General features: G+C 35.6%; 1 pseudogene across 1 annotated transcript in view; it reads right to left on the reverse strand.

The window, feature by feature from the left end:
- Positions 1-1,012: 1,012 nt before the first annotated feature.
- LOC308617506 (eukaryotic translation initiation factor 3 subunit E-like) overlaps positions 1,013-21,510 on the reverse strand; it is a 21,115-nt pseudogene continuing 617 nt past the window's right edge. Inside the window, exons 2-5 of the transcript in view lie at positions 17,387-17,444; positions 15,571-15,721; positions 15,273-15,286; positions 1,013-2,533 (exon numbers count right to left, since the gene is read on the reverse strand). The product of the transcript in view is annotated as a eukaryotic translation initiation factor 3 subunit E-like (transcript). The remainder of the gene's footprint in view (positions 2,534-15,272; positions 15,287-15,570; positions 15,722-17,386; positions 17,445-21,510) is intronic.

Here is a 21,510-nt window from a genome sequence, read left to right on the forward strand (position 1 = left end):
GTGAAGCCAATAAGGGCATTTGGTATGATCTCCATCATACCACTTTTTTTTCCAGTGTGCTTTCAAGTTTCCCTAAGTTACACATGCTATTTGGGAAAGACAAACATAGGCAAATTTAGTAGCATAATTGGAAATGAATGGGTCATCACGTGTGGTTGTAATATAAAATATTTTAGGAGTAAAGAAAGTAAAGCATAATTGTTTAGATCTGTTGCTCTCAAACTTTAGTGCACATCAGAATCACTCAGTAGTGATTCCTGAGTGGGCCCAATGATTTTTATTTCTAACAAATGACGAGGTGATGTTAATACTTCTGAATCAGGGAGCATACTTTGAGAACTACTAGTTTAGAGGTACATGAGTTGCTAATTTTACTTCTGAATTAAAGTTAGTTACAGAATGTAAAAAAAAATTATTGTTTATAATTAGTAGAACAAGATGTTCAATTTTAGCCTAATGTTAAAATCCTATGAGTGAAAGGGTAATTGAATATAAACTTAAAGGGTATATTGAGAACAGATTTATTACAATGGAGTCTGCAGTTCATATGGCTGTATAATAGAGTGCCTGCTCAGAGCCCTAAAGATGAAAGCACTGTTGATATTGGCATAAGACCAAAACACTCCTAAGAGCAATAACTAAAGCAACAATCAGTGCTTGTTGATATGTTATAGTAACATACCAACAATACACCCCAAATGGAGACTACAGGAGCAAAGCAACACCATGTGACAAAGTTAAAGGAGATGCTGTGTAAGAAGAGACAAAAGAAAGGTTTTTGAAGTTTCTATTTGAAGAATGACTACAAATGGTCATGAATTGGTACATACATCAAGGGTATCCAGCTGAAATGGATAGGGGGAGTTAAAAGTCCACCTCCAATCCTTGCACCCAGATACCTTACATTGAGGCAGGGGTGCAGTTTTAATTGCACAAAATCATCATTTGTCCAAATGGTACATCTTTTTCTAATTCATCTCCCTACTTCAGGAGTCTATGTTTTATTTTATCATTTTTATTATTTTTTATTTTATTTTTTAATGAAGCACAGCCAATTTTATTCAAAGTCTCCAAAATTTATATTTAACATGTTAATTGTTTCTATAATGTTTCACCTTTGTAAAATGGTTTTATTTCACCTTTCTTTTATAGATTTTTCATTTTTTCTGTACAGTTCTTCAGTAGTAGCCAGAGTCCTGAGTTACACATTTAGGAACCTCTGACCTACTATTCTGATTTTCTTCTCAATATTCATGGCCAACACCTGTCTTTTAAATGAAAAGCTTTTGGTCTTTTCAATCACTTGCTGATAGGGTGAGACTGCATTGTTACCCATAAGCACATGACATAATTTAGAATCAATCTTGGCATCCAGTCTTGTATTTCTAATCAAATTTACAACCCACCTTTCAGCTTCTTCTGGAGACATGTTCAGTTTATCTGCCAAGATGTTAATGCTGATACACTGATGGATACAATAAAAAGTCTCAAATATGAAGAGACAGACATTTTTAATGAAGTCCTCAAGACAAGCCACCAAGAAAACATCATTCACTAGCATTGACTCACATTCCCTCAGCTTTTTCTGAGCCCCATCAAAGTGAAAGTTAACATATAAGCAGTCAACAAACTCTGTAATTGGGTCTTTACATGCGTAAGACTCCTGTTGAATAACTTGGACCAGATCTTTTAGCACCTGTGGCGTTTTCAAACATCTTTCTTTGTTATGACTGCTGTGGTCAAACAGTGGAGAATATGTGGACACATCGTCTGAATTGCATTAAGATACTGCGGATGGTAAAGGAAGAGATCGATAATGTTATAATGTCCTTGGGGTTATTGAAGAAAGCAAACAGAGACTAATGAATGAGCCATGTTCGCTGCTGAAGAGACTGAAGTGGAGAGCTCACAGAATTGTATCTATGGTCTCTTTTAGCCATGTAAGGTCTTCCATGGCTGCATCCCAATTCTGCATTAAGATTTCAGAAGCCAGTTTTCCCCAGAGTGAACTCAAAGCATTTCTATCAGTTGCTGGAACCAACACTCTAAAGAAGTAAAGATATTCTGCAGCTCAAGATTAATTTCCACATTTATATAGGAATTTTGCATACCGAGAGTGTCTCTAAATATTCCTGCCTAAAACCATGCTTGTCTGCCAGGTAGTCAAATCGCATCTGACCATCCCTGTTTGACTGCATTTGCTTTGTAGTTTCTGGATCTTCAAATATCTTCACAATTGGTTCTGTTTCTGCCTGAAGCTGCTTCAGTTGTGCAGCAACAGTTCTTTTTTCTCTCAAAGAATGAGGAATATCATCAGAACAAAGGTTTTGGTATACATCCATAACAAAGGCTATCGTGTTGTTATCACTAAGAAGATCCAATTTCCCTTGTAATAATTCTTTTTCATTATATATCTTCTTTACAGAGAGAAACTCAAGCAATGAAAAGACTAGATGCCGATCCAAAAAGTGTGCAATGTGAGTAGTCAAGTCGTACTCCACCTTCTTGCCAAGGAAAAATAAAGTGTAGGAGTCTATTTTTTTTTAACTTAAACCCAGTAAGCCAAGGAATTTAGGCCAATTTGTTAGTTCCTGAAATATGGAAAGAAAGCAACCACAATTAATGCTGGTGCTATAGTATTGGGTTGGCCAAAAAGTTTCTTCGGTTTTTAAGTTTAAAAATGACACATTTTCCACTTTCACCAAGAATTTTATTGAACAACTTATTCACCCTTTTGTTCCACTACCTTCTGCTATTTTCCAGGCAACTTCATAATTCCATCTTCCCAAAACTTTTTAGTTTTTTGAGCAAATAACTGTTCCAGGTGCCTTTTATAGTCATACAGGGAATTGAAATTTTTTCCATTAAGAGAATTTTGTAAAGACCAAAATCAATGGAAATCTGAAAATGCAATATCTGGTGAATACAGCAGATGAATCAGAACTTCCCAGCCAAACTGTAATCGTTTTTGCCTTGTCATCAAAGAAGCATGTCGTCCCGTGCTATCCTGATGGAAGATTATGCATTTTCTGTTGACTACTTCTGGACGCGTTTTGTCGAGTGCTGCTTTCACTCAGTCTAACTGGGAGCAGTACTTGCTGGAATGAATCGTTTGGTTTTCCAGAAGGAGCTCATAATAGAGGACTCCCTTCCAACCCCACCATATACACAACATCACTTTCTTTGGATGAAGACGGCCTTTGGTGTGGTTGTTGGTAGTTCTCTTCATTGCCCCACAATCTCTTCCATTCCACATTATTTTACAGTATCCATTTCTCATCACCCGTCACAATTTGTTTTAAAAACAGAATGTTTTCCTTACGTGTAAGTAGAGAATCGTATGCAGAAATAGAGTCAAGATTTTTTTTTGCTTAACTTATGTGGAACCCAAACATCAAAGTGATTAACATAATCAAGCTGGTGTAAAGGATTTTCAGCTCTTGATTTGGATATTTTGAGTATGTCAGCTATCTCCCACATGTATAAGGTTGATTGCTCTCAATTATTGTCTCGATTTGATCACTATCAAACTTCAACTAGTCTACCTGACCGTGGAGCATCGTCCAGTGATAAATCTCCAGCACAAAACTTCACAAACCACTTTTGACATGTTCAATCACTCACAGCACCTTCACCATACACTGCATAAATCCTTTTTTTGCATTTCAGTTGCATTCTTACCTTTCTTGAAATAATAAAGCATAATATGCTGAAAGTGTTGCTTTTTTCTTCCATCTTCAATATTAAAATGGCTACACAAAAATTCACCAATTTTGATAAGTTTTTTTTAATGCACACTGATGTGATAGCTGTCACAATACAATCTAACAAAATTCGTTCTAATGAAGTTAGACAACTAAGCGCTACTAGAGCCATCCTACAGAAAAAAAAAAAAAATGAACTTTATGCCCAACCCAATAACTCTATGGTTACATGACCTTAACTAAGTGGTCTAACTCCTCTAGGCTACAGTCCCCTAAAACATGAATTGAAGTTGTTGGAATGAGCAATCTCAAATGCTCTTTCATCTCTGAAGTCTAATAATCCTATGTTTAAAATAAAGTAAGAGAGTAACTGAATAAAAAAGATTATGAGCATTGACACCAGGCAGATCTGGGTTCAAGCCCACATTCAGGAAACTTCCTTGCTGAATGGTTTTGGATGTATCATTTAATCTCTCTGAGATTCAGCTGACTTATCTGCAAAATAGAGAAAACAATTCTTGCTTCATAAGAACAAGTAAAACTAAAGAATAATGAGTTCCAATATAAATATTCAATATTTTCTTAAAATCATTGAAGAAAAAAATTCTCCCATTATATTTCTGTCCTTTGTAAGATAAAATATCACATAGAATGAAAAATCATGCCTACCCCCATATCAAATCTCCCCTCTCCCAATACTGCAAGGTTTAAATACAATAGTTAATTTTTTTAAAAGATTGGAAAGAAGGAAGGAAGAGGTAGAAAGAAATGGAGAAAAGAAAAGAGGAAGGGCTGTGGGGAAAAAAGGAATTTTTTTTTAATTCCAGAAGAGAACTCTTTCTCCTTAACCCAAAATGATTAAGTTAAATCATGACAGTACAGAGATATATAGAACATATGGAAAATTACATACTATAAAAATTAAATTGTCAATAGCTATGTATAAAAGGTATGACTACAAAAGGAATAAACATAAGCACTATAAGAAATATTTAACAGGTAAATACTACTTAAAATAGTTTTGGAAGTCCTAGACAGAGCAAGTAGGCAAGAAAAATAAAAGCATCTAAATTGGAAAGGAAGAAGTAAAACTGTCCCTCTTTGTAGATGACATAATATTATATGTAGAAAACCCTAAAGTCTCTACCATAAAACTGTTAAAACTAATAAATGAATTCAGTAAAGTTGTAGGATATGAAATCAATATCAAAAATCTACTGTGTTTCTATACATTAACAACAAACTCTCAGAAAGAGAAATTAAGAAAACCATTCCATTTATAATTGCATCAAAAAGAATAAAATAAAAAATGTTTAAAAATAAAAATAAATAAATAAAAAAGAATAAAATACTCAGGGATAAATTTAACCAAGGTGAAAAACCTGTATTCTGAAAACTATAAGATACTGATTAAAGAAATTAAAGAAGACACAAATAAATGGAAAGGCATTTCATGCTCATGTATTGGAAGAATTAATATTGTTAAAATGTGCATACTACACAAAGCAATATACAGACTCAGTGAAATCCTTATCAAAATTCCAATGGCATTTTTTCACAGAAAAAAAAAAAGATCCTAAAACCTGTGTGGAGCCACAAAAGACCCCAAGTATACAAAGCAATCTTGAGAAAGAAGAACAAAGCTGGAGGCATCACACTTCCTGACTTCAAACTATATTGCAAAGCTATAGTCATCGAAACAATATGGAACTGGCCTAAAAAAAGAGACATAGATCAATAGAACAAAGGTAGCTCCCAAATAAACTCAATGTATATGGTCAATTAATTTATGACAAAGGAGCCAAGAATATACAATGGGGAAAGGACAGTCTCATCAATAAATAGTGTTGGAAAAACTGGACAGCAACATGCAACAGAATGAAACTGGACCACTGTGTTACACCATACACAAAAATTAACTCAAATGGATTAAAGACTTGAATGTGAGACCTGAAACCAGAAAAGTCCTAGAAGAAAACATAGGAGGTAATTTCCTTGGCATAGTTTTTGTGATTTTTATTTTTTTGGATTTTAAACCAAAAGCAACAACAAAAGTGGGACTACATTAAACTAAAAAGCTTCTATACTGCAAAGGAAATCATCAACAAAATGAAAAGACAACCTAGTAAATGGGAGAAAATACTTTCAAATCATATATCTAATGAGGGGTTAATATCCAAAATCTATAAAGAACTCATACAACTCATTAGCAAAAACCATTCAATTTAAAAATGGGCACAGGGCCTGAACAGACATTTGTCCAAAGAAGACATACAGATAGCCTACATGTACATGAAAATGTGCTCAGTGCCATTAATCATCAGGGAAAGGCAAATTGAGACCACACTATCACCTCACACCTGTTAGAATAGTATTATCAAAAAGACAAAAGATAAAAAATGCTAGTGAGGATGTGGAGAAAAAGGAACCCTTGTACACTGTTTGTGGGAATGTAAATTGGTGCAGCCGCTATAGAGTATGTAAGTCCCTCAAAAAAATTAAAAATAGAACTACCATATGATCCAGCAATTCCACTTCTGGGTATTTACCCAAAGAAAGCAGAAACACTAACTGAAAAAGATATATGCACCCCCATGTTCATTGCAGCATTAGGTACAATAACCAAGATACAGAAACAACCTAATTGTCCATCAATGAATGAAAGGATAAAGAAGATGTGGTGTATATTTGTATACACTGGACTATTATTCAGCAAAAAAAATAAAATAAAATAAATAAATTTTTTCCATTTGTGACAATATAGGTGCACCCTGAGCATATTATACTAAGTGAAATAAGTCAGACAAAAAATGACAAATACTGTATGGTCTCACTTATATGTGGAATCAAAAATAAAAAATAAAAAGAAGCTCGTAGATACAGAGAACAGCAGATTAGTGGTTGCAAATGGATGACAGGAGTCAAAAGGTACAAACTTCCACTTATGAAATAAATAAGTCATAGGGACGTAATGCACAGCATGGTGACTATAGTTGATAATACTGTCTTGCATATTTGAAAGTTAAGAGAGTAGATCTTAAAAGTTCTCATCACAAGAAAAAAATTACAAAGCTGTGTATCTTAACAGATCTTTCTTGGATTTACTGTAGTGATTATTTCTCAATATATACAAATATCAAATCATTATGCTATATGCCTGAAACTAATATCATGTTGTATGTCAATTATCTCTTTATAAAATAGTCAACAGCTGTATATGAAAAATATGATCACAAAAAAATGTATGGAAGCACTATGAGAAATATTTAACAGGTACCTATAAAAGAAAAGATCAGTCATTAAGATGTCAAATTCTCAAGAGTGTTTTTAAAGGATGGTAAGTGGTATACTATTTTCTAGAAATGCTGGAAGTGTGGCCATAGAGGCTCCAACTTAAATGTTGTTTGAATCTTGATTCCAACACTGTGCTCTATTAATGTGACTTTGGGCCACAGACTTGATATCAATACCTATCAAATGTAGATTATACTACCTACTTCTCTAATGAATCTGTTGCTTACTAGCCTGGTGGTCACATAACAAAATCAATTTAAATGCTCCCAGTCAGTTTCTGATCTAAGTTTTATCTCTTCTGAGAATTAAATGAGATAATGCATTCAAAGCACTTGCACATAGTAGTCATTCAATAAATATCAATAAATAATTAATATAAAGATTAGCATAAAAGTTTCAGTAACATGCAGTTAAAGATATTTACATGTGGATACCATCATTTCAATTATTTTAACACCCTAGGCTTTTTAGCTCTGTCAAATGAATCTAAAATATTTGTGGTTTCTTCAAAAACTGATAAAGTTAAATGAAGATGAATTAATTTTCTAAAGATTCTATTACTTTTCATGGGACAAAGGAAAGACATGGCTACCTTAAGATTCACATTTTCCATGGATGTCAAGTCATAGCACTACCATATCTGAATGTTGGTCAATGTATCCAAATATCCAAACATAATAACACAAACAGTACATGTCTAAAACACAAATAAATCTACTATTTATGTGTAGGCCATGAACATTATTTTTTAGAAATCTCAAGAATATGATAATATCTCAACAAATATCCTTTTATCTTCTTAGTATCTGAAATTCCAAAATTTAGTGCTTCTTTAAGTTTAAAGCTATGATCCCTCTTATCATATTCAAATATTCCTGAGAAACATACTTTTTAATGTAATCATTGGTCCTTCATACTTATTCTCATTTATAATCATGATTTGGACCAATTGCTTCCCCTGACACAGCCAGTCTCATAGTCCAGGTGACTTTTCCACTCCTCTTTGGCTGTGTACTTACAGTCCAACATAAGCCCATTTGAAAGGATTAAACAGCAGTGATACTGCTCACACTATGAACTAAATGTCTTTATTTTTATGTTTTATTATATTTTATAAGTAAATATGTAGGTATATTTTACAGATCCTAAAAAATGCAAGTCAAAGAAAATCAGTATCATATTTCACTCAGAGATATCCTACGTAAATAGCATCAAAGAACTCATACCCTGCTGTTTTCATATATCAGAAGTATTTCCCTGATGATTAATTTTTATAAGTAATGATTATTTTTATAAGTAACTGTCCTAATGAATGTGTAATATGCATTCACACACTTGTGCTATAATTGTTTTCAACAACCTGATTGCTAATGCTAATTTTTCTGCATGACAATAAATATATTTATAAATAAACATGTGAGAACCTACATATTATTTTAGCTTCCTAAGAGGGGAGTTCCTGATCCAAAGTTAATAAATCATCTACTTTTGCTAAGTACTTTATTTGCTTTCCTGAAAGATCATAGAAGTTAACTTTAAATAAGATCACTGTCTAAATCCTTCCAGTAACATTTAATTTTAGTTTAATGGAAAAATAACTAATTCATGTTCATTGTGGAAAATTTAGAAGATACGGTGAAAAATGAAAAGTTCTGAGAAATTTTACCATTTACAATGAATGGTTGTTCTAGTTTTCACCAGAGCTTTTCCGTGCATATTACACACATATATTTTAAAGGGCAATACAGAATATACAATTTGGAGCTCTACATTCTTTTTCTCTTTACATGGTATCATAAGCATTTTCTAATGTTCAATTCTCTTGTTTTCTTCTTTATCCCAGTAGTCACCACTGTCTACACTGTTGCCTTAATCAGAAACTCAGAGGAATCACTCCAGACACAACTTTCTCTCTTTTTCCAACATCAGCAGCTTAAGCCTTCACATGCCCTCTCCTAGAATAACTCATGTGAGCTTCAGCTTCCCTCCAACCATATTTCCACTGTTTCTCTCACTTGTGCTATTGCAGGTACCCCTTACCAGGTCTTTCTACCTCCAACCCAGCCATCTTGTATCCCATAATCCATGATGCTAGAGAATCTTCTTTCTAATATTGAGACAAAATCCTGTTATCCCAATGATTACAATGACTCCTTTAAGATAAAACGCTGGTTTTTCAGTGTAACATCCTTCTCATACACTTCTTTAGCTTCCTTCATCTCTTGACATTGTCCCCATTATAACTTGCCCTCAGGAAATGCCAACCCACTTGTTCTTCCTTGACTGTGTGTTGCTCTCCATGAGTATGTAAATTCTCTATTAAAAGTCTCCTGTAGAGACTATGGAGGCACACAATACTTATATTTAAGTCCTGGCTGTGCCTGCTGTTGACCTTGGGCAATTCACTTAACTTGCAGGTACTTCAGTTTCCTCACTTGTAAAATTAGGTTAGTAACAGTGCTTACCCATGGGATAGTGATGAGGAGTGAATGAGTAAGGAGCTTGGAACAGTAACCCACACAAATAAGTGCTATGTAAATGTCTCTTAAACTGAGGCTATCATGTTGCCTCTTATAATGCTTAGCTTGCACACCCTGCTTAACTTTGAGATCGCTGCAAAAGCATTTTCTTGAAACTAGACTGAGATGCCTGCCTCTACTCTTTGACCTTTGTCCTATCACTCTGCACACAGTGTTGAAATCGTCTACATTTGTGACTCCCAAAATGGTCAGTTGTCTGAGAGAAGAGATTGTCCCTTTCCTCTCTTCATTACCAGAATCTAGCACAAAGCCTAAACAAGGCCCTGTTGGTTGTGGGCCATCAGTATCTGTTTTGCAAATGAACTGGCAATTTTGATTAAGGTCATGTTCACTACTTTTTCTTTTCACGTGCACTGGGTTTTCAAGATCCTGGTTAAATTTAAGAAAATAGTTAAAGGACCAAACCTTACAATAGATTACAAGCATGTGATCTAATTTTAAAAAGAGACTGAGTCAGAATCCACTTTTATCTGGCATTTTACTATATTATTTTCATGCAGAAAGCAAGTAGCACATGCCACATAATACTTTAAAAATTAGCAACCCACCAGTTATATTTACTGAGATTAAAATTTGTAGCAATCAGAACTAAGCATGATAAGAAGACATGAAATAAATAAAAAGACATAGACCCTACTTTTAAAGGTGCTTGGGGTGCTCTTGAGTTTCAGAGTATACATCCACAAGATTATTTAAGAATACTTAAAGACCTGTGACAGGTTATAATTCAGAGGATAAGCAAACTAGAACAATGTATTATCCATAAGTATAAAGAATACATAAATGGAACCAGTAGGACAGAATCATTCAGCTCAACAATGAAATGACTTTTAATTCAGATTATAAAGTCAGACAATTGTACAAGGATTTGAAGAGAGGTTAAAAATAGCTATGAGAGATGAATAGCACACTTAGTCACGAAAGTAGAAATAAAACAGATGAACTGAAAAGATTTTTGGAGGATGTAAAGCAGTTGGCAAATTCTCTCTGTCTGACATTCTATGAGGAAATGAAATAGGTGAGTATGCTACAAAGGCTGGAATTCTCTTTCCATACAAGTCTTTAAGGAAAGATGAGTAAGATAAAACCACTTTTTAAATGAAGATGTTGCAAATATATAGATATTCTTGTAACACCACTAATGTTATTATGAAGTTTATAACAATACTATTAGTAAATAATAACATAGTAATAGTATAACAAAGGATATAATGGTGACAATTACCATTATATTAATAGAATAGGGAAAGCAAGATATAAGGACAAATATAAATATTCTAGATTATGTTATTTACATACTTGAAAAACTGAGTACCTGAGTATCTAACATGAACTATACCAAAGAACATGCTATTACTTTCCTAATAAAAAGAAAGAGCTTCAAAGGCAAACAAATAATTTCCAAAGTCTTTTGGTCTCCAAGTCACTCTTACACAAGAGGAATTTGATGAGTTAAGTGTAAATGAATAAGAAACATGTGGATTACATTTTCTTTAAAAATACACAAGGGTTTAAAAATAAAGGAGAAAAAGTGTTTGGCACAGTGCATTTTCCGTAAAGCCAAACCAAAAACATTTGAGACAGTTTTAGATTGTAGTATGACCTTCAACATTGTTGTGTGTGTCTATTAACCTAAAAATAAACACTATTTTTCAGTAGAAGAACTGAAGCCATAAAATATACACCAAGGTATGGATATGAATGAATAAGTTCTTAAGGATTTTACTGAGGTTTTTTTTTTTTTTTTTTTTTAATAATCTCGCATCCAGAGATGTTGAAGCAAATGCCGACCACATGTGTCATACTCTGTGTCTATTCCATTATTTCTTTATAATGTTTCTGGTTCATGTATTAGAGGAGACAACATCTGAATATGTGTAAAAAAAATGTCAACCTTCCCCTAGTGGTAAGATTGACTTAACCTCAACTTGTACTCTTCAAATAGTTCCAATGTATTCTCAATTTGCATCATTATTAATACTTTGGTCCATGCTTTATTCCAATTACTGCCTATGTATTTGTTGGAAACACATTGTCTATGATGACACTCTTTTCCTGTAAATAGGCAAGAATTGTACTGAAACTTGAAGAGCTGGGTTATTTTGAGATTTACTGGTGGGTAAGTCAAGATTGTGGAACACACCACTGTGCCAGGCAATGTCCAACTTAGCCAGCAACAAGTGGAGAGAACAATTAAGCAAGAACAGCAAAGAAAGTTGGTGTTTTTATTTTTGTTGTTTGCTGCTGTCCCACCTGGTGTTTCTATTCAAGCATGCATGACACTTCAGTGATTTGGGATCATTGCTTTGTTCTTCTTGAATGATTGATATTGTAATGATCATTTTGCTATTCCTCAAATTCTCCCAATCATCCTGCAATACTTCATCAACTTTATTCCTTTTATGCCAAGCACAAAGTTTTGTCAGCTATTTATTTGTACCTTTCCTCAAAGTCATCCTTTCTTTTTTCTTTCCATGGCCAGCTTCCCAAAGGAGACACTTATCTCTCTACCTCTAACCTGCAGTTACAAAAAGGAAGAAATCATCAGTCTCCCTACGGGTATGAACCTGTAGCCTGATGACAGGAACTTGGGGTTTGGGCACTTATTCTGCATTTCTGGGCTGCTTTGCTGATACTGTTTATTCTATCACTTTTCTACTTAATAATCTTTGAAAACACCCCATTGCTCAAAAGCTAAAATCCTAGCCCAGAATACTAGAAAGCAGTATTTACTCAATAAATATTTGTTGAAAGAATGGAAGTATTCCTCTCACTTATAGCTGTCTAAAATCTATCTCCAAACCACCTCTTACTACATTTTGAAGCACAAAAACTCTGTGGTAGGCAGAATGGCTCTCCAAAGATATCCATCCCCTAATCATTGGAACCTATGGATATGTTATGCTACATAGTAAAAGAAGGGTTGTAGATATAAATTAAGGTTACAGACTTTAAAATAGGGAGTATAATATGGATTATCCAGACATGTTCAATATAATCACGTGAGCACTTAAAGGTAAAGAATCTTTTCTGACTGGAGGCAGAAAACATGTGGCAGAAGGGAAAGCAAGATATATATGACAGAAGGGAAAATCAGAGAGATTCCAAGCAGGAGCCAATTTGATGTGTCCTTCCTGACTCTGAGATGCAGGGACCCAGAGGGAAGGACCTAAGAGCCACTAGATGCTAATGACAGCCCCCAGAAGACAGCCAGCAAGGAAATGTGGACCTCAGTCCTACAATCACAAAGAACTGGATTTTTCCAAAATCTTGAATGAGTTTGGAAGAAAATTCTCCAGGGCCTCTTGACAAAAGCCCAGCTGAACAACATCTTTATTCCAGAGCAGAGAAGAGAAACAGAGCAGAGTAAATAGCCAAGCGAACAGAAGTGTAGGATAATAAATTTGTGTGATTTTAAGCTAAGTTTTTGTAATTTGTTACAGAAGCAATAGAAAACTAATACACTCTCAAATAAGTCGTCCTTGAGTTATACCCACGTGTGTCATTGCCTTCACCTCTGACTGGCACACTACTTATGACAGTAACACTCCTTTTATATCAATTTCCAACCCAACTCTAACTCACAGAAACTTCTTTAAAAAAATTACACTGGGTCCCTCCCGGCAAAATATTTTAATTAGTTAAGGTTTGTAAAAGAAAATACTTAGGAGAATCTCTTTGTTTTAACTAAAAGAAGAGTATACATTTTGGATTACTTGATACTATATATGACTTTCTCTTTTGATTTATAACTATAGGCATTTAAGAAAAAAAAAATTTAAGCCAGTACTTAGCAAACCTAAATATTCATGTATAACATCTAGAGATTCTATTAAAATGCAGATTCAGATTCAGTAGGTCTGGGGTAGGACTGGAGATTCTTCATTTCTTGTGAGCTTTAATTATATTCTGTCACTTATTTTTTTGTGTGACCTTGGGTAAATTATTTCAGAATCTGAACCTAAATTTTCTCATCTGTAAAATGGATATAATAAGTAAAAATATGACCATGAATATAAGGGAAATGTTGCTTCTTGTGCCCTATGACACAACCCCTTAGCCTACTGTAATCTAAGCTGCATTTTTCATAGACGGAGCTCATCAAACTTATCACATCCCATATGAAACTATAGCCATATTTTTCTACTTTTCTGTTATAGCAACTCAGGAAGTATCAGCAAAGCAGCACAGAAATTCAGAGAGTGAATGCCCTTGGACGAATCCATCCATCAGTGGAGCTAGGGATTAGTAATCAAGGACCCAGGCTCTGCTTCTTCATTCAACAAGTACATTCAACACGCCTCTTTAGAGAGAATGAAGCCCACAGTGGGATTAAGTGCCAGTTGTTAACAGTGAGAACAAATAGGTTCCTTTCCTGTGTCACTTTCCTCATCTCTTCATTTCTGTTTCTGGGTATCACCTTCTAAATAAGCTACATTTTAATAAGCCCTTGTCTTAAGTTCTGCTTTTAGCACCATGATCACTCATCCTTTCACCTGTTTTAGAATAGGATGACCAGCAGCAGAGAGAGAGAAAACATTGGCTTATGGTGTAACTTCAATATTGAACTACGTGGGGACAATGGCAATTTTAAAGACCATGGAATAAGCTGAATTTTTAATTTTTGTGTGTGTTTGTTTGTTTCTTTATATTGGAAACCTTGCAGAAAAACAATGACAGTCTGAAGTTATCCACCTACGAATTCAGGGAATGCTGGGGAAGCCAAAGGGCCTTCATGGAAATTTTTCAAAACTTTTGTTTCCTACAGCTAGGGGTAAACTTTACTGAAATTCAAGCACAAGATTGAATAGTAAATGTAGAAAAACTGCAAAGGAGACAATATTTGGCCTCAGTGTCTTCTAGGCTAAAATTATGGTGAAGATACAGAGTAAGCAGGAGCCTGAGGTCTGGAATGGTGATAGCTGTTGTACCCAAGAAGGCATGCATTAGTGTGAAGAACACTAGCATCTTTGAGAAGTTCATGGTGGCTGTCCTCTGTAAGACAGAATTAGCAGGAGGAGATGATGCCATGAGAGATAGGGCCCTCGTGTCAATGAAGATGACACGGTTCCCGAATAGCAAAGACCAGATGGTGGCACATAGCCATCAGGAGCAAAGTCAATATAATTACTATAAAGCACAGCAATACTAATATGATAAACAAGGGGTCCTTAAATTATGGGGTTCTTTGACAATTATAAGACACTGTGATATGTCTAAGAGTGAAATAAATGAGCAGCCAGCAAGGGTGATGCTGGATATGAATAAAAAACTTCAAGAGAAAATAAACCAAGGCTTCTATTAGCTTCTGCAATGAAAAATCACTATTTCTTGCCCAGTTTCCAGATCTGAGCTAACCTCACACACAGGGCCTGGTGACCCAAAGGGAGATAAATTCTGAGGAAAGACTCTGTCATGCCACCAAAGGCATGCATAATAAATGTTTCACCAATCTCTCCTTGAAAGAACCTATGGCCTTAAAGTAACTGCATATTGAGGAGGAAGAATACCCAAGATCTATCATAAGGCATTGAAAACTGAGCCTTACTTGATACTGAAATTAAAGTGACCCTAATCCCTAATATATTATTGCAAGGCAGTAAATGGATTTCTCGCCTAAACCTATCATGCAATGGATCCAATCATTTCACGGACTTACCCTATGTCATTTTCTAAAACCCTGAGTTTTTAATCAGGGTTTAAACAAATATTTAGAAGCTGTTGGAAGACTTACGTTCGATTTGTGATCTAGAGAATAAGAGATAATAAGATAGTAAGGGTAAAATATCATGCCTGTACCCAGTACTAGAATCCACAGGTGTGGGAATCAAATGTTGAAAGGATTAACCATTGTCACCATGCTTCTCAATGACCCATTGGGGAGTTTGTGCTGCTCATTCCTGCAACTTTAAATTCTGCAAGATTCAAGATCTTTAACCCCAGCAGGGAAATGTTTCTTCTAAGGGATATACTAAGGAGTCCTCCAATCCTAAAGCTTCAACTTATGATTAGTCATTCTGGGCCCCTCATACCTGTAGACCAGCATGTAAATAAAGGAATTAGTAAACTGACAGCGTTGTTGACTGTGATTATCATGAATTTCTATATTTGCTGTCTCGTCATGGAGACATGGAGGAGTATTTGGGGCACTGAGGTGGATCACCGTGGTTTCTGTCGGCATCTCTATATTCAACGATAACAGAAAAAGGCATTTTCAGGAATAACTGCCTGAAAAGGGGCAAGGTAACCAAAGACTCAGATGCCTAAGGGATGAAGGTCTGTGTTTCTCTTTTAGGTAGGCAGCTTATATGTCAACTGGGGAGCTGGCCAAGTGTGAGAGGACTCTAGAACAGGTGGTAGAGCAGGGAAATGATGAACATAAGGCATAGAATTGGGACGCACAGCTGTAGCAGGAAATAGAGCCTGCTATACGAAACCTGTCTTTAACCCTTTTTCTCAAGAATTGGTGGCCAGACACACCTTTGAAAAGTTATTAAAAAGCTGAATTTCATGTGAGGCAGTGACATTTCTGAGCAGTGAAAAGGGATGCTGTAGAATACCATTTGGGGGTTCTGTGTTAAGGTCCCCTGAGCAAACCTGCAATGTCAGCTGCAATTGTGGAGTGCTCCCTGCCATGCACTCAAGCAGCATCTCACCGCATGTGCTGGCTGCTTTGCTATTCTGATTGATAGTTTTTGCAGAAGTTACAGGAAGCTCACTCACCCTGCACACAGGGTAGCTTGGAAGTGTGAGATAACTAGTGCCCATAGGGCACAACCCTTAACAGTGATGGACAAATGTGATGGTGAAGGACCCAGCTCTCTCTCCTTCAGAGAAACAATTCTAAGGGTCCCCAGCAGGACTGAGCCCCAGTTGCCCTCAGTGGTAATTTACTCTTTATTGACATCTAGTCCTTCCATGCCTTCCATGCCTCATCCATCTTACTCTATCATACAGTCTGCCTACTGTCATTACTTTACAATAGTTATATGAACAAATGCAGTGTCCCTAGGTCCCCTCTTCTCAGGGCAGCTGGTTAAAACCTTATGAGAAATGCCTGTCCCTTGCAATATCTCGTCATGCTCCCAGACACACTTACCTCAATCTAATGAGTTTTTAATTGTATGAATCTAGCATGGTCAAACCTGGAGTAAAATATTTACGATGATGAGAGTTTAAACTTTGAGAATTATAAAATTCCAGATTCAAGGTGACTCCTAATTGATTCCATTTAAAACAGAACCACTTATCTCAAGAAAATGAACTTGAATAAAATTATAAGTAGGTGAGAGTATGAGTAGTCATGCTACAGTTAATTGATAGGAAACATAGTTATTTTTTCAGACTAGATATGCCCAGTGAATGAATATGAATAGTTAGAACCTTTTATAAAACTTCTGAAGAAATAATATCTTTATATATTATTTCTGCATGTATTAGATTCAAAGACTTTAAGAGAAATCCTTGGATCATAGAATGTTAAACAGGAAGGACCTTGAACAGCTTCCAATTCTGTCCTCTGTCTTTCTGTTGTCTTTCTTGCCCAGGAAAATCAATGTAGCATTAAGGTTAAACACAGAATCTGGAGCCAGATAAGCTTGGTTCCGGTCCTGACTGTAACCAAATTAATGCATTTTTCCATCTCTCAGTTTCCCACCCCTGCAATGGGGATGATAATAGGAGTAGATAATGACAGGGTTATTGGAGAACTGAGTGACTTAATACATAGGAGATCTTAAAACAATTTGTTACACGTTAACAACACAATAAGTTTTATTATTTTTTGTTTGTTTGTTTTCCTTCATTCAGCAACTGTTTACTGAGCACCTGCTATATGCAGCCACTGACCAGGCGTTAGAACTATAAAGATGACTGTCATGGTCTCTTCCTTCCAGATGCTGAGAAACTGGGAAGAAATGAATACAAGATGGAAAGGACAGTGCAACAGGATAAATGAATATATTTCCCTGGAGCAGTCTTTTCAGATGAGATGATATTTTAACTAGCTCTTGAAAGTTAAGTAAGAGCATTCTGGGAAGTTATTGCTGCTGCTGCTGATGATAATGATGATAATAAATAGTAATTAATAATACAATCTTTAGTTAGTGGATAACATTTACTTGCTCCTCACTATAGGCCAATTTGTAATATCAATATGTATTATTTTGCATAATCTTCATGAGTTTGGTTTCATTTTTTGTTTGTTTCTTTATTGAGGTATAGTTGATTTACAATGTTGTGTTAGTTTCAGGTATACAGCAAAGTGATTCTCTCTCTCTCTCTCTCTCTCTCTCTCTCTATATATATATATATATATATATATATTCTTTTTCAGATCCTTTTCCACTATACATTATTACAAGGTATTGAATACAGTTCCCTGTACTATAGAGTAAGACCTTGTTATCTATCGATTTTTTTATGCTGTAGCGTGTATCTGTTAGTCTGAAGCTCTTCATTTACCCTCCCGCTTCCCCTTTGGTAACCATAAATTTGTTTTCTATGATGGACCTAGAGATTATCATACTAAGTGTAGTAAGTCAGATAGAGAAAGACAAATATCACATGATATCACATGATCACTTATATGCAGAATCTAAAACAATGAAACAAATGAAATTATATACAAAACAGAAACAGCTTCATTTTTATCTTTAGCCTTGAATTTAGGAATCTGAGGCAGAGAGAGATTCTGACATTTTCCCAAGGTCACTGGGAGAGTTAATGGCAGAGCTGCAGAGCGAGCTGGAGCAGAAAGGCATTTTAAGCAGTGAGATAAACAGTGGAGAGCATGCTTAATTATGAAAAAGCAAGGCTTGATGCTGAAGGAGAAAAAAATTCAGAGTGGCTTGAGTACTCAGTGTTCAAGGTGTTAAAGATGGTGGAAAATGGTTAAGAATCCTGAATATTTTGCTAAAAGCTTCAGCATAACACAGAAGGACCCAGTAGGAAAGGAGAAGCTTGTGGAAGTATATGAGGAGAAAAACAAGAGTAATGCTACCCTTTACAAAGAAATTGACATCCATCATACATCATCTCACTTAATTCTTTCAACAACCTGTGATCAATGTAACAGTATTCTTGTTTGAAAAAAGAAAAAAAAAAAAAAAGGAAGCATACATTTAGAGAGCTCAGTTATTTTCCTAAGGATTTAGGGATGACAACTCTGGAGGCGGTATACCTGAGTCACATCATAATTGGAGGGAAGGGTTAGAGAGAGGATATGGTAAAGTCAAATGTGACTGTGGTTTCTGGAGTAGGGCACTGAGTTAGAAATGACACCATTAAATGAGATTTACAATAGAGTGTGAGGGTCACAGGAGGACATAAGGAATTCAGGTTTTGCATAAAGACTTCGTACGGATTATCAGACTTCCTGGTAACAGAAGCTTTTAGATGAGCCGTTGAAATATACATCTAAGTTCTAAAGAGACGATAGATTCAAATGACAAAAAAGGTAATTATTTGAAATGTATTAATGAACTTTATGCTTTTACTTTTCTGCATATATAACCATCATACCTATTGACCTGAGATCCAGGGCTATAGGCATCAGTCACTGGGGAATGAGAAAATTAAAGTCTGTTTCAGAAGCAATGTAAAGAGAAAAAGAGATGATGATGGAGTACCAATAATATTTTACAATAAGACAGTGATTTTAAATTCCAACACTGTAGAGAAAAATAAAGATTAGTTTGATTTCTTTAGTTTCTATTCATATATGAAGGGCTAAGCTAGGTGTTTTCCAGTAGAGAAAGCAGCCACATTCCCCTGAGGTCAATATGGAAAGACAGGTGACAATGGGATAAGTGAAATAACACTTTACCCTGACCTTGGAGGTTGGTCAGAAAATGGAGGTGGGGGGAGAGAAGGAGATTGCCTTGTGACTCAATATTCCCTCTCTGCAGTTGATCTGGAGGTGAGGAAAGTCTATTAGACAATTTGAGGAGAGTAGCAAATTCAGGGACTTGTGACTCACTCCTTCCATTGAGATCATTTGGGTGGACCCAGGACACTCTGCAAACTGTGTTAATGTGAGGTACCCCAGTCTGATCAAGAAGGTGGAGCAGGGACTTCCCTGATGGTGCAGTGGTTAAGAATCCGCCTGCCAATGCAGGGGACACAGGTTTGATCCCTGGTCTGCGAAGATCCCACATGCCGCGGAGCAGCTAAGCCCGTGCACCACAACTACTGAGCCTGTGCTCTAGAGCCCACGAACCACAACTACTGAGCCCACACATCTAGAGCCCATGCTCCACAACAAGAGAAGCCACTGCAATGAGAAGCCCTTGCACCGCAATGGAGAGTAGCCCCCACTCGCTGCAACTAGAGAAAGCCAGCACGCATCAAAAAAGACCCAGCGCAGCCAAAAATAAAGAAATGAAATAAATTAATTTAAAAAAAAAAGGAAGGTGGAGCAGCATGGTAAGAGACATGGTTGACACTCTCTTGGTCCTGCCGTAGTTCTATAGAAGAGGGACCACGTTGGAAGTCACCAGGTCTGTGAGTAGGGCTACTGTAGTGGGATGAGTTAACTTGGGTCAAGACCAGACAGATGCTTGGAGGAGAATTGCATGTCTCTGCCAAATGAAACCGCAGGTCAGCTGAATTAACCAGGTGGGAGATGTCTATGCTCCTGGAAGGACAGTCACAACCCTAAGTTCAAAATCTCAAACTTTAGTTTCGGAGGCATGTAGGAGGCCTAACTACAAAGTAGACAAGACTGATGGTAGAGATATCAGTTAGTGCATGTGCAGTAAACAGAGGGAGGCTGAACGAAAAGAAGACAAAACTAAGAGCCACCATGAAGATATATGAATGACATGTCTCTTTCTCTATCCTGAAAATTCACCTTCTTAGCAAGTGAAGTAAGAGAAGGTGAAAAATAGCTGAACCCAGTTTCTATTTGCTGTCTTTTTCTTTGTGCCTATTTTTATCATCTATGTTTTTGTGTGTGCCTTTTGTGGTTTTAATTGAGCATTTTATATGACTCCATTTTCTCCTTTCTTTGCCTATCAGTGATACTTCCAAGATCACTTTCTTACTTTGTTTTCAATTTTGCATTTTTAAATTGAAATATAGCTGATTTACAATATAAGTTTCTGCTGTACAGCATCATGATCTCATATTTTTATAGATTATACTCCATTTAAAGTTATAATAAAATGGTGGGTATATTTCCTGTGTTGTACACTACATCCAAGTCCACATTCAATTAATACTTCATGGGTAGTGTGAGTACTTTAAAATAACAAAATAATCCTAATTCCTTCCCCTTATCCCTTGTATTACTATCATCATTCATTTCACTTATATATAAGCATACATAACAAATATACATAAGATATACACATAAGCATAATTAAAACATTTTCTATTATAAACTTGAAAAAAATTGTTAGAACAATGAAGACTAAGAAAAAAATTTTATTTTACCTTCACTTATTCCCTTTCTTTATATAAATCTGAGTATCTACATTATTTTCTTTTTCTCAAAAGAGGTTTTTTTTTTTTAATATGTCTTGTGAAGCAGGTCTAGTGGCAAGAAATTTCCTCAGTTATTGCTTGTCTAAGAAAGTTTCTATTTATCTTTCACTTTTGAAGGATAATTTTACAGCATACAGAATTCTCATGTTTTTTTTTTTTCCTCTCAATACTTGAAATATATTGTTCCACTCTCTTCTTACTTGAATGCTTTCTAAGGAGAAGGTGAATGTAATTTTTATCTTTATTCCTCTATAGATATGGTGTTTTTTTCCCCCTCTGGCTTCTTCCAGGATTTTTCCTTTATCTTCGATTTTCTGTATTTTAAAAACATTACCCCAAGATGTACTTTGTTTGTTTGTTTTTGCTTTTATCCTGCTTGTTGTTTTCTGAGCTTCTTGGAGCTGTGGTTTGATGTCTGACATTAATTTGGGGAAATTCTCCGTCAATATTGTTTCAGATATTTCTTCTGTTCCTTTCTCTCTTTT

This window comes from Mesoplodon bidens (genome assembly GCF_964165515.1).
Source record: "Mesoplodon bidens genome assembly, chromosome: 5".
Classification (NCBI taxonomy): Eukaryota; Metazoa; Chordata; class Mammalia; order Artiodactyla; family Ziphiidae; genus Mesoplodon; species Mesoplodon bidens.